This window comes from Podarcis vaucheri (genome assembly GCF_965113315.1).
Source record: "Podarcis vaucheri genome assembly, chromosome: 3".
Taxonomy (NCBI): Eukaryota; Metazoa; Chordata; class Lepidosauria; order Squamata; family Lacertidae; genus Podarcis; species Podarcis vaucheri.
In genome coordinates, this window is record NC_138761.1 from 18,005,417 (window position 1) to 18,017,811 (window position 12,395).

The 12,395-nt window shown below is 44.4% G+C and overlaps 1 protein-coding gene and 1 long non-coding RNA gene across 6 annotated transcripts in view; one reads left to right on the forward strand and one right to left on the reverse strand.

The window, feature by feature from the left end:
- SLC8A1 (solute carrier family 8 member A1) overlaps positions 1-12,395 on the reverse strand; it is a 308,213-nt gene that overhangs the window by 70,748 nt on the left and 225,070 nt on the right. The gene's annotated exons all lie outside the window — the stretch shown is intronic.
- LOC309529820 lies at positions 475-12,096 on the forward strand. The gene is made up of 3 exons (XR_014218491.1): positions 475-980; positions 1,244-1,355; positions 11,844-12,096. It is a non-coding gene; the product is annotated as an uncharacterized lncRNA (long non-coding RNA).

The following is a 12,395-nucleotide window of genomic DNA, read 5'->3' on the forward strand; positions in this document are numbered from 1 at the left end:
TTACTACTTATAAACTGCTTAGAAACCATTTTTGGCATGCAAGTAGTAAATACTACTACTACTACTACTACTACTACTACTACTACTACTACACTCAAACCCCAATAGGAATCATCTTGTTCAGGATTCCTCTCAGCCAGCCAGCCAGCCAATAATGCCTTCTTCTGGGTTACTACAAACTATTAGGAGTTCAAGTAAGTGGAATCAATATCCTCTATCAATTTTCCATTTTTCTTTTCCAGTTGACATTCAACATTCAGTGGCTCCTGATGGAAAGTGAACATACTCAATCCGCACTGGCCTTTTCGTGTGTGGGTTTTGCCACCTTTTGGTGACTTTAAAAATACTTTTGGTACTTCTGCAAACCATGCCAGTTCCCCCCTCTTGCTTCTGTTGTGGCTTACTCCTGCTGCCCCAGGGGCACTGAATTCCCTATCAAAAGAGTTATGCCCCTGCAAGAATGAGAGAGTGCCACCACCACTTGTGATGTTGTGGCTAATCTACAGAGCAGGGAGTTGTGTCCTATTGTGCTGAGGTCTTTGGGAATATGGAAACAAAGAGGCTGGGTGTTTAGCACAGACAATAGCTAGAACTTATTGATGTACCAGCTCACAGTTCCCAAGAGCAAAAATGGACTGCCCGCGTTTTTCTTTGAGGCTCCTCACATCTCCAATCCAATTCACAAGTTGTGATGAATCGGCAAGTATTTCTCCCCTGTGTACACTTGCCTACTGGGTTGCTATAGGGTAGCGACTGATGGTGAGCTAGAGATCCGATTTCAAATCCCCGGTCTGCCATGAATACGCTACTAGGTCAATATATTTTGTCACCTGAGACGTCCCCTTCATCCAGGGAAGAAGGGGTGAGTGAAGATCTACATTGGGAACAAGGAGGCGAATTGAATCAACTTTACCTGACAGTTGAAGTGGCAGCCAAAGTCCATTGCAGGGGGAGAAAGGGCCTGCTCTGAATCATGCTAGGTGAGTCCAGAACCCAAGAAACCCTAGAGGGCAGCCCCTGTCATTTCTTCCCTAGGGATGGGAGGAGACCGGCAGCGACTCCTAATGCCCAGAGGGGGCTACTGTGGATCCTGCCTCCTGAGGCAGTCGCCTCACCTTGCCTCATGGGTGGGCCAGCCCTGTACTAGGTGGCTTTGGGGTGGAATTAGACATTACAAGAAATGCAAAGTTTGTGTTGTGATATTTCTTCTTCTCCTCCTCTCTTCCCTCCCCCCACATAATAGCAAACACAGATTGTGTGGGCCAAGAGGAATGGAGCTGAAAGCGGCCGACTGAGAAGCAAAAAGGAGATGTCAGCATTCTCAGGGAGCCCCAAGGTTTTCAGAAGTATGAAAAGTAAGCTTTTGAAGAACACATTAAATAGCCCCCCCCAAAAAAAAAACCTGCCCCAAAACGACTTAGCATGAAAGGGATTTTCTTTCTTTTTTGGAAGGGGGGAAACAAATGGAAAATTGGGGGAGAAATAGAAGCCACATCTGCACCATAAATTAAAAGCACTATTAGACCACTTTTGGTGTCTTCCTCCAGACGATCCTGGGAATTGTTGTGTGTTAGGGGAGCTGAGAGTTGTCAGGAGACCCCCCCCCATTTCCCTCACAGAGCTACAATTCCCAGAGTGGTTTAAAAACCAGTCCCTCTTCCCAGGGAACTCTGGGAACTGTAGCTCTGTGAGGGGAATGTTGGTTATCCAAACAATTCTCAGCACCCTTAAGCTACAGATAATTTGTTCTCAAAACTGAGGTGGCAAATTAGCAGTGTGTGTGTGTGTACATGCACATACAGGCATGATACTTGCATGTCCTCCGCAGAAAACAGGCATGCTTATATCCTTACGTAAAGGGTTTAGAGGAAATGTCACATTTGAAGTGTAATTATGGGTTGATGGGCTTTGTTCACACAGAATGGTGCACGTTCCCCTTGGTAAGACAGCAAAAGAGGACACTGCTCCAATTGGCACCTCTTATGGCTTGTTTACAAAACAAAGATTTAGAAGTTGTCATTTGAGGATTAGCAACCCCTGCCCGCACAGACAAGGAATTCATGGGCATTTCAGCAACAACCCATTGTGGTCTCCGCTCACTCGCAGTTTCTGCAACTCCAAACTGACAATGAACGCATGAAGCATGCTGCTTTACCGGGGTTGTTTATTTTCTTTAAACTAACATCAAAACCCTGAATCATCACCGGAAGGTGGAAACACAGCAGAGATGTTGTTGTCTTGGCATAACAGGCCGTGTCGATTGTGTGTGCTGCAATTCTCTGGGTGGGCCCTCGACCTGTCCATAGCAGACAATGGTGGTCAGTTTCTCAGGGCTTGGGGAGGAACTGGCAGTCTCTCAGCTGCAGGAAACATGGTACAGTGCATGTGGGAAGCAGTCCAGATCTGCTCCAAGACAATGGCCAGCCACGCTTTCCTGCTACAGGTATGCTGGACACCTATTGGCCAGCATGGATGGCTCTGCTGATTGGTTCTCTATCCTAAGCCCTAATGAGGTGGAACCTCCATTCCTGCCAGAACATACGGTGCCAGATTTTGGGCAGATGGGCATGATTTGGGGCAAAATGAATCAAATCAGCACCTTTGCTGGTCTTGAAAGACTTACATTGGCTCCCAGTACGTTTCTGAGCACAATTCAAAGTGTTGGTGTTGACCTTTAATAGCCCTAAACGGCCTCGGTCCAGTATACCTGAAGGAGCGTCTCCACCCCCATCATTCTGCCAGGACACTGAGGTCCAGCGCCGAGGGCCTTCTGGCCGTTCCCTCACTGCGAGAAGCTAAGTTACAGGGAACCAGGCAGAGGGCCTTCTCGGTAGTGGCACCTACCCTGTGGAACACCCTTTTAGAAGACATCTGAAGGCAGCCCTGTTTAGGGAAGCTTTTAATGTTTGATGCATTACTGTATGTTAATATTTTGTTGGAAGCTGCCCAGAGTGGCTGGGGAAGCCTAGCCAGATGGGCGGGATATAAATAATAAATTATTATTATTATATTGTTATTAATCTGGACCATGGGTTGGAGGTTCCCCTGAGCTGGTATAGCTGGTTTTGCAGCTCACAGCCCAGGAATGGTACATTAAAAAGCTGCTTTTGTGTGTTGATTAAGTACATGTGCTGGCATGGCTGTATATGTACCGAATGCTTTGCTTTAACAAATAACCAACCACCCCATTGGGCCTTGCTGCTATTGAATGCAAGAAATTGATATTTATGATGCAACAAAGCACCATGTACACGGACAGAAAAGCTGTTTGTTAGGATGAAGGCTGAAGCTGCCTGAAGCAAGTGAAGAAGAACAGCACAAGAATAAAAGAGAAAACGCAGAAGGAACAAAAGGAGAGAAATGTCAGTTTCCTATACTGATACTACTTGTATCTTTTCATTTCCAAGTTTGAGGGAGCAGCAACTGGCTGGGGGGGGGGGGCACCTTGCCTATCCTGAAATTAACCCCTGACTGGGTGGGGTGAGGGGAACCTGCTTTGGGGACATTTTGAGAGGACAAACCATAATAAGAAGGGAAAGGTTAAACACCCTGTGCATACCCATTATTCCTGTGCTGCTGACTGCAGCTGTTTTTAATTTAAAAACTGTATTTCCAGGGAAAGTTACATGGAACTTTATTCAACATATAGTTTGGCCTTCTCAGGTGAATCTGACCCTGACTGTACCACTTCAGATAGTAGCTGGCAGTTCATGTGACATGCAAAAATAATAATTAAAAAAAATCCCTGCACACAAAAAGCTAGCACGTGGTGAAGAGTTCTCTCAGATGTGCTAGCTTTCTGTGAACAGGGAGTTTTTTGTACAAAGCTGCTCACGAGTGATGCAGCCCACACACAGAGCTTTGCCTCTTCAGTCAGAGCTAGGTATCAGTGAAAGGGGAAGGAAAATAAGTAAGAAAGTGAAGTTAATATTTAGTGATAAATGGCCACTGCAAAGTGTATCTCTATGGGCAGATTCATGCATGAGTCAGAAGGTATTTATGTGAAGAACGGCAAGGCGTGACACACTGTATATGAAGGCTAGTGGAAGGAATAGCCAAAACAGTTTTCTGCTGGGTTTTGTTTGCATTTAAAAGCAAACCTGTCCCCTGCCTTCTCCATTTCTCCTTATTTAGCTGCTTTGCAACCTTTACTCCCAGGGCTCAGCCAGTTTTTGCCATGCAAGCATTGTATCTGTAACCTTTCGCAGGATGTGGTGTCCAGAGAACCCCAAGCTAAATATAGTTGCCAGTAGTTGAGAGGGGCAAATCTGTCAATTTTGGTTTCTCTCTGCTCCTCAGTGATTCCAGTCTTTATTTCAGTTTTCTACATTTCCACATCATTTTGTGAATATTTTTTAAGTCCTCATGAAAAACCAGCTGCAATTTAGTGCAAATCCTCCCCAAATAAACACTTTCGCATGCTATTTTGCCTAATATGTACATTTTGTGCAAAGCAATGCCCTCTAATATTCTTGCATGTTATTTTCACAAATATATGTCCTTTTGTGGACTCTCTGTATGCATTTTTGAACACATTACTTGGCTACAGAGAACAGTACTGCAAGATTTGGAGAAATGTGCGTTTCAGAGGACGTCTGTATTTCAGTTCGTGATTTGTTTTGGAAAGCGTAAATTGGATAGGATGGTCCTTAAATGCACGCTGAACTGCAGTTCTTCCCCCGTGAGTGGGAGAGCTTAAAACCCATTCCTGTCTTTGCTCCCCTGCAGTTACTACATCTGAATTAAAGGTCATACACGTTATAAATCTGGCAGAACTTCAGAACATTCGATTTCTTGACTTCAAACATTTTTCAGATTTCACATCTGTACTTTGAAGGAAATGTGCCTCCCCCCCTTTTCTTAAAAAAAAAAGGTTATATATGAAATCAAGTGAATGTATTTCAATGTCACACAGGATGTGGTGGTGTAATTGTGGACTGTGCCACTTGAGAATTCAGGCAGCCCACTGGGAAAGAAAGTATGTTCAAATTTATAAGGAGTGGGAAGAGAAAGATGTAGTGTTTGCAATAAGAGCAGCAGCAACGCACGATAAATTCCTTAAAGCTTCGCAAAAACAAGAAGATTAAGATGCACGCTTTATTCCGAAGTAGGTATGTAAGTAAACTCAAAATAGGGAAGCTTTTTAAAGCACGCTATCCACTACTAACAAAACTCGAATTAGTACTAAAGTGCCCATTATGGAGACTGATCCAAAACTGACTGTTTAATAGCTGTAAAAACTTGCAAGCGTTGTTCCCCGTAAGATAAAAGTGAGAAGAAAGCATATGTCAGGCACATTTCAGATCTGCCAGTGCTTTAAACATTTCCCATGGAATCATCAGCACAAAATATAGTAAGTTCAACGGTGCACCCCCCCCCCGGACGGTAGTAGGGAGAAGCTGCACCTGTTGAATGTCTACCTGACAAGCGGTTATAGCAACTTAAAGCATTTCAGAGCAGTCCTTTAGTAGCAACTTGGATGGCAGGTGAAAATCAAACAGGTCCACCTTCTTTCCATCACCATACCATTAAAAGGTACACTGGTTTGTTTGTTTGCCAGCACCCGCCTCCAAGCCTGAAAAACGTACGGTTGTCTGGAAGAGAGCAGCAGCAAACCATCTCAAACACTCTTAAAATGCCGCGTTTTTCTCCACCCCTAAACACCCTTCCCTTAAGTGTCTCTCTAAGAGGGTCGAACCAAGATAGCGGCATTTCATCCTCTGAATGTTTAACGCATCACTATCAATCTTGTGCAGCTCTATGAAAAATGAAGCTGAAATCTTTCAGAAGGAGCACGGTGAACAGCATTCTTTTTTTTTCCTTTTTAAAGAAGATCGCTTTTTGAAAAATGGTTCTTTGTTCCTGAATAAGTAATAAAGTGAAGCTGACTAAGTGAGTCAGGGCTTGGGGTGCTGGCCGGAGAAAGGATGTAGAGCGGCACACTAGTAAAATACTCTGCTTAGGGTTGACTAAGTGCTGTGCTGTTTCTTTGAATAATTAACACCACTAACGAATTCTGCCAACTCTGTTTAGAGGTAAGTCGCTCAGTGCAATCTTTACATTGTGGCATGCATAACTTTTGCGCGGTTTCTACAAAGTGCACCGTACACACCCCACAGACAGGCAGTCAAACGTTCTAAAATCAGAGAGCCCACAATTTTAGCAGCCTACGTTGCTCCATATTAGTCAGACTATTTATCCTTCTAGGGCAGTATTGTCTGCTCTGACTGACAGCATCTCTCTGAGATCTCCAAGCAGATGCCTTTCCCATTACCTGCTGCCTTCACTGTAGATGCCAAGGATTGGACCTGGAGGCTTCTGTACAAGCAAACCACATCCACTACCACCGAGCCTACAATCCTAGCCTCACAGCCTTGCTAAGCAACGTTTCTCTGTATGCCACCATTTCTGCCCAATATTTCCTCTCTCTCTCTCTCTCTCTCTCTCTCTCTCTCACACACACACACACACACATTGTGCAGAGATTCTTTTATTCTTCTCCAAGCATCTAAGTGAATTTCCAGACTGTTGCTATTTTCCAGGTAAAAGTCAACCACAAGCCAGCAAATTAAGGTTGCACAGTTGAAGTGGATTTGGCGTTGTTGGGCACAGCAAAGCCCCACCAATACCTACCCTGCTTTTTGCAGTAAGGTGAGGTTGCAAACAAATCAAAATGAGCCCTCAACGAACAGTCAACATGCTTCCTGACAACCTTGTGGAAACAAACCAGGATGAATGCTCAAGAAGCTGCTGGTCTGGAAGTGCCAAGATTTCTGTATACCTCAACTCAATTGCTTTATATATTTCTTTTTTACGGTAAGAGGTATAAGAATATTACAATGAAATAAAAAGCTCTCTTCTAGCATTTTTAAATCAATACGGGCACCGTCTGCCTGTGAAACAATGGTACTGTGGAAAGGAACTTCATCACCTGCCAGTTCAGTGTGGTTTCTTGCAGGTAGATCATGAGATGGGGAAAAACATAACTCCAGCTATGTTTAGCCCAGGAACTCATTTACTCTGGATTTCCTGCCTTGCTTGTGTGTACTGGCTTCAATTCTGAAGGCTTGACTATCTGGCAAACAAATAATTGGGTGACAATGGAAAAACCTACACATTCAAGTCACCTGTGTGAAAATGTGCTTTCTGGACTATGGGTAGATGCATTCCTTGAAACTAATAGTCATTTTGTTGACATATATTGGGGTGTGCACACAACTACAAGATTTGTCTTGTATCTGTGGCATTTGGAAGTTCTGGATCTACTCTGTGTAATTCCAGGTCAATTCATTATACAGGTCCACATCTGATCACCTAAATCTAAAGTGAGTTTTGCCCCCATTAACTATAATGGAGAATCTAAAAGTGATTGTAACTCTTTTCTTTTTTCACAAAAGTGGATGAAATTTTACGGCAAAGGATCTCCCCTAGCATGGACTAAGCACACCAAATTTCAGGCAGATCCATCCAAGCATACCTTGTACAGGAAACCTTCACTATTTCTGCCAGAATTAGAGGTAAACTGTAGGCATGATTCCCTCTCTAAGAGGAGGAAGCCTGCTAACTTTCAGAAAAACTGGAGCAGCAATTCTCCTGCAAGAACAGTCTTTACCCTTTAGACAGGGAAGATAACATTCCCTCCCCAAATGTACTGCTTACAAAAAGTTTGAAAACTCAAGATATGAGATAGGTGCTTCTAGGCAAGAAACTCACGAAAGTTCAGACAACTTGGTCTAGGGGCTAATGTGTTATGTGATTTTACCTTTGCTATAAAAAAAATGGGAAAAGCTAGCTTTTTCTGGCTGCCACCCCATCTCAGGTACCCTTAGGGGCTCCAATCTGGATTTGTGCAGAGTTAACTCATTAGCCTTTTCTCTTTCCTGAAGATATCCTGCAAGGCAGCAGGGGTTTAGGATTAGAGTTTTATTCTCCTAAATGGGCTACTTTCCCAGCTTAAGACTCCCCATCTGCACATCCCTTCCCTCTACAGCACATGCAGAAAGGGGCTTCTTGACCGTTGGACCCACTATTGGTCTCGTCTGCTCAATCTGCCGGAGCCTGTCTTCGCATGCACGTCGTCCCTAACCCATTGAGGATTTGAGACCCATTGGCCACCCTCAACTGGTTTAGCTGGTTTAACTAGTTGAAGCTGTTCCTGGGGTGTGGCCGCTGTCACATGCTGACAGCTTCTGGGAATCACAGGTGAGAGCTGAAAGTACCCCAGAAGGAGCACAACGTGCCCCATCAAGAAAGTTGCTACCCCTCTCCTAAACTCAGAAGCAGGGGGGACCCCTGACCATTAGGTCCAGTCATGGCCGACTCTGGGGCTGCGGCACTCATCTCACTTTATTGGCCGAGGGAGCCGATGTACAGCTTCTGGGTCATGTGGCCAGCGTGACTAAGCCGCTTCTGGCGAACCAGCGCAGCGAACGGAAACGCCGTTTACCTTCCTGCCAGAGCGGTACCTGTTAATCTACTTGCACTTTGACATGCTTTTGAACTGCTAGGTTGGCAGGAGTAGGGACCGAACAACGGGAGCTCACCCCGTCATGGGGATTCGAACCACCAACCTTCTGATCAGCACGTTCTAGGCTCTGTGGTTTAACCCACAGCGCCACCCGCGTCCCAAACTCAGAACATCCCTCTGAATTCAATTGGGCTTACTCCCAGATAAGCGGTGTTAGAATCACAGCCTTAATCTGCTTCCTACTATGGATTTTTAAAACCAAAGACCACAATGTTCATTATTGTTCTTTTCACATGGAAACAAGCTGGAGTGTTTCTACTTACTCAAAGTATGTGGCTCTCCCAAGCCTGCTGATATTTCTTCTCCCTTGTATGTGTGTGTGGATAGTACCATAAGGAGTAGCACTCGGAGAGCTGGGTCTGCTATTAGTATATTTGATTGCAAGCTGGCTTGGGGGGCTCTTTTTAGGACCGAAAAGCAGGTTATAAATACATTTACCCAAAAAAGTCGATGAGGATAAACAACTGTAATTTTCTCTACTCATTTGGCTGTCAGTGCCTGTTTTTTTGTTCATTGGCTTGTGTCTGGACCGAAGTTTCTCAAAAAAATCAATAATATATTACAGACACAAATAATTGCTTCAACTTAATTTCAAAAACAAGCCATCTACACACACACACACACACACACACACACACATATATGGGTTGGGAGTGGGGAAGAAACAAGATTCTGGGCAATTCTTGTTTTTCCCACTTGAGAATCTCCAAGGAGCAAATTCTGAGGAGGTAAAACATGCTTTCGCAGACACCAGAACATTTGACTGGAGACTGGTGATGTGCCTTAGTGAATTATAATTCAAAATAGAACAACAAGCAGAGCCTCTAATTATAATCATAGTAGAAAGAAAGAGGGGGAGTTGGGGAGAGGGAAGAGCAGAATGCTCCTGGCGTTTTCTTGTTAGGCCTAATGGTCAGGAGAGAGGGAATGACTCAGGCCATCAGTAATGGCGCAAGGGGATCTCTGTGTCTCCTCCTCGCACTTTCCAGGGCCATTGAGGCAGACAGGTGCCAACCGCCTTCAGCACCAGCAGCTGATAGGAAATGTAGGAAAAGTGGATAGGCTTAACCAATCTACAAATGCCTACACTGCAAAACTGTCCTGGCAATTGGCAGTAATTGGCTGCCACAGAGCAGGGAAAGCTGTGAGGCTCGTAGCTGGCAGGAGCTAGCGGGTCTTTCTCTCGGGTCTTTCTCTGGCTTAAGCGAGTGTGAAGACAGCCTAAAACCTTTTGAAATAAAGAGGGATTTTAAAAAATAAACTCAGTGGATGATTATGGAAAGAACGAAACTCAATGGGCTCATACAAAGGCTAAAGGTGCAATCCTATGCCCACTTACCTGGAGTAAGCTTCACTGAACTCTCACCTACTCCTGAGTAGACATGCATAGGATTGCATTCCTAATGAGCTAAACAGTCCCAACCAACTGAAAGGGTTGGAAAAAAGTATTTCGGAACTCAAGCTTTGGGGTCCTAACCTGTGTGTTTGCATGAAAAAAGCTCTCACTATTAAATCTGTGGTATTGCCAATACAGATTAAAATCAAGTGGTTTTTCCAGGAGTTGTTGTTGTTGTGAAAAGATGTCTGAGGGCAGGACAGGCTACAGAGGGAGACACTTCAGGCCCCGGACTCGAAAGAGAGGAATAGGAAGGGACAGACGCTGCAACAGCTTCGCAGCAGCTGCCCAGTCCCACTGTAGTAAGCTCCCGTCCTCCTTTCACTCCAAGGTCATGCTGAGCTTTACAGAAAGCTCAGAAAGCCCAACTGGGGCCACCCGGACTTGGATTGGAAGACATCTGGAGGAGGAGATTTAGGCGGAGGGGCCAAGCGCTAGTCTTGGCAACATCACCACTGAGCTCAGCCATGTCTGCGTTCTCTCTACTTGTATATAGTTGTACCTTGGAATGTTTTGGCTCCCAAATGTTGTAAACCCAGAAGTGAGTGTTCCAGTTTGCATACTTTCTTTGGAAGCCAAATGTCCAATGGGGCTTCTGACTGAGTGCAGGAAGCTTCTGCGGCCAATCGGAAGCTGTGCCTTGGTTATCAAACATTTTGGAAGTCAAACGAATTCCCGGAATGGATTCCGTTCGGCTTCCAAGGTATGACTGGACTATTTTACTGACTAAACCACTGACTTTACTTTCAGTCTCTGAGTCTCCTTTCTGACCTGCTAATGGCCCAGGCCTGACACAAGCCTACCTTCTGGTCTAATTTGAACAGAAGGAGGGGACTCTGTGATCATATGCATGCTCACTTAATACCACTCCTCACATCCCTTTCCACCATCAGAAACGCCCCCAGACACAACCCCTTGCCAACCTAAGTGTTCCCTTGACTACTCCTCTAGAACTCGCACCTGTGATTTAAACATTATTTTTCCATTGGAAGGAGTGTGAGGTATTTGAAACTGAGCTGGATGGCGAGGTGGAGGGAACTGTTTATCTGGAAAATAACAGTTTGGGAAATGGATGTGTTCTAGGGCTGAGACAGATGCACACATCCTTTTGAAGGTGGAAGATGTTTAGCTGAGTCAAAAAACCAAACCAAACACCGCAGAGCTAAATGGTTTAGCTTTGAGTTGTCTGAAAGACCATTTAAACCCATACTTCACGTTTTCAGAAAAGCCTTGAAAACCCACTTGTTCTCAGTGGCACACTCGTAAGTGATATTTCATCTCATTACTGAGCTCCATTACTGAGTTGTTAAAACTGTGCTCTATTTCTGGCCTAGATATGCATTTACTATTGCTAAAAATGTAGTTATAGTGGAAATTTGGTGTTTATTTCATCTCACTGCTGTTTAAAGTTGCGTTTTTATTTCTGTGCAAGCCACCTTGAGTAAGTTACGCTCGTAAAGGAGGCAGCTGGGCACCAAAAGAATAGAAAAAAAAGAGGAATGTTCTCACGAAATGTTTTCTACCTGGTCAAATCGCTATTTTTAGCATGTAAATCAAAACTGGTGAATGTTCACCAGAGCCTGAATACAGGAATAGGGAAGCTGTGGTTAACCAAGATGGCTAAAGGTTAAGGGTCCAGCGTGGTTGCAATGGTTAAGAGTATCAGTCTAGGACCTGGGAGATCAGAGTTCTGGTCCCTGCTCAGCCATGAAGCTCACTGGGCAACCTTTGGGCAGGTCTTTCAGCCTAGGCTACCTCATAGGGCTGCTGAGAGGATAAAATGAAGGTGAGGGAGAACCATGTAAACGACCTTGTGCCTCTTGGAGGAAAGTTGGGATAAAAATGCAATAATAAAAATAAAGGATGATGGGAGTTGCAGCCCAACAGCCTTAATATGTTTCCCCGCCTCTTCCATTGCAGCTTTCGAGACCAGCTCTCTTGCTCTTTGCAGAATCAAGCCTCCAGCTGATGATCACTGACACTCTTGTGTTGTCATGCTTTGACTTTAAAGGCCTGTCATTTCTGAATGCCATAATCAACTGTGACAATTTATTTTCCACAGCTCGTTGGTTCAAAGGGTCTTTCTGGGACATTTAGTTTATTGCACTGCCATAATTGAAAATTATCTTGACACCTGCAATTTTTGGAAACCAGCATGTAAAGAGTGTGAAGTGTTTAATATTTAATTTGACAACAGGAGAGGTTTTTATTCAGCAGCTAATAGCCACATCTTGCCACCTTTAGCCAATGTTAGGTTTCATCCCCAGCAGCAACTAGTTTCTCTGAAAGAGACACCACTTTGCTGGATGATTACAGCTGGCAAATCTCGGCCAAATGGGAAGCAGCTGGGAAGACAAGGAGTCTGTAATTAGCAGGCCAAGTTTTCTTTTTGCCCTATAGCCCAGCGAAAGAAAGCAATGATGAAAAATTAAAGGGGAATGTTTATATATAAATAAAATTAGCCTGGAAAAC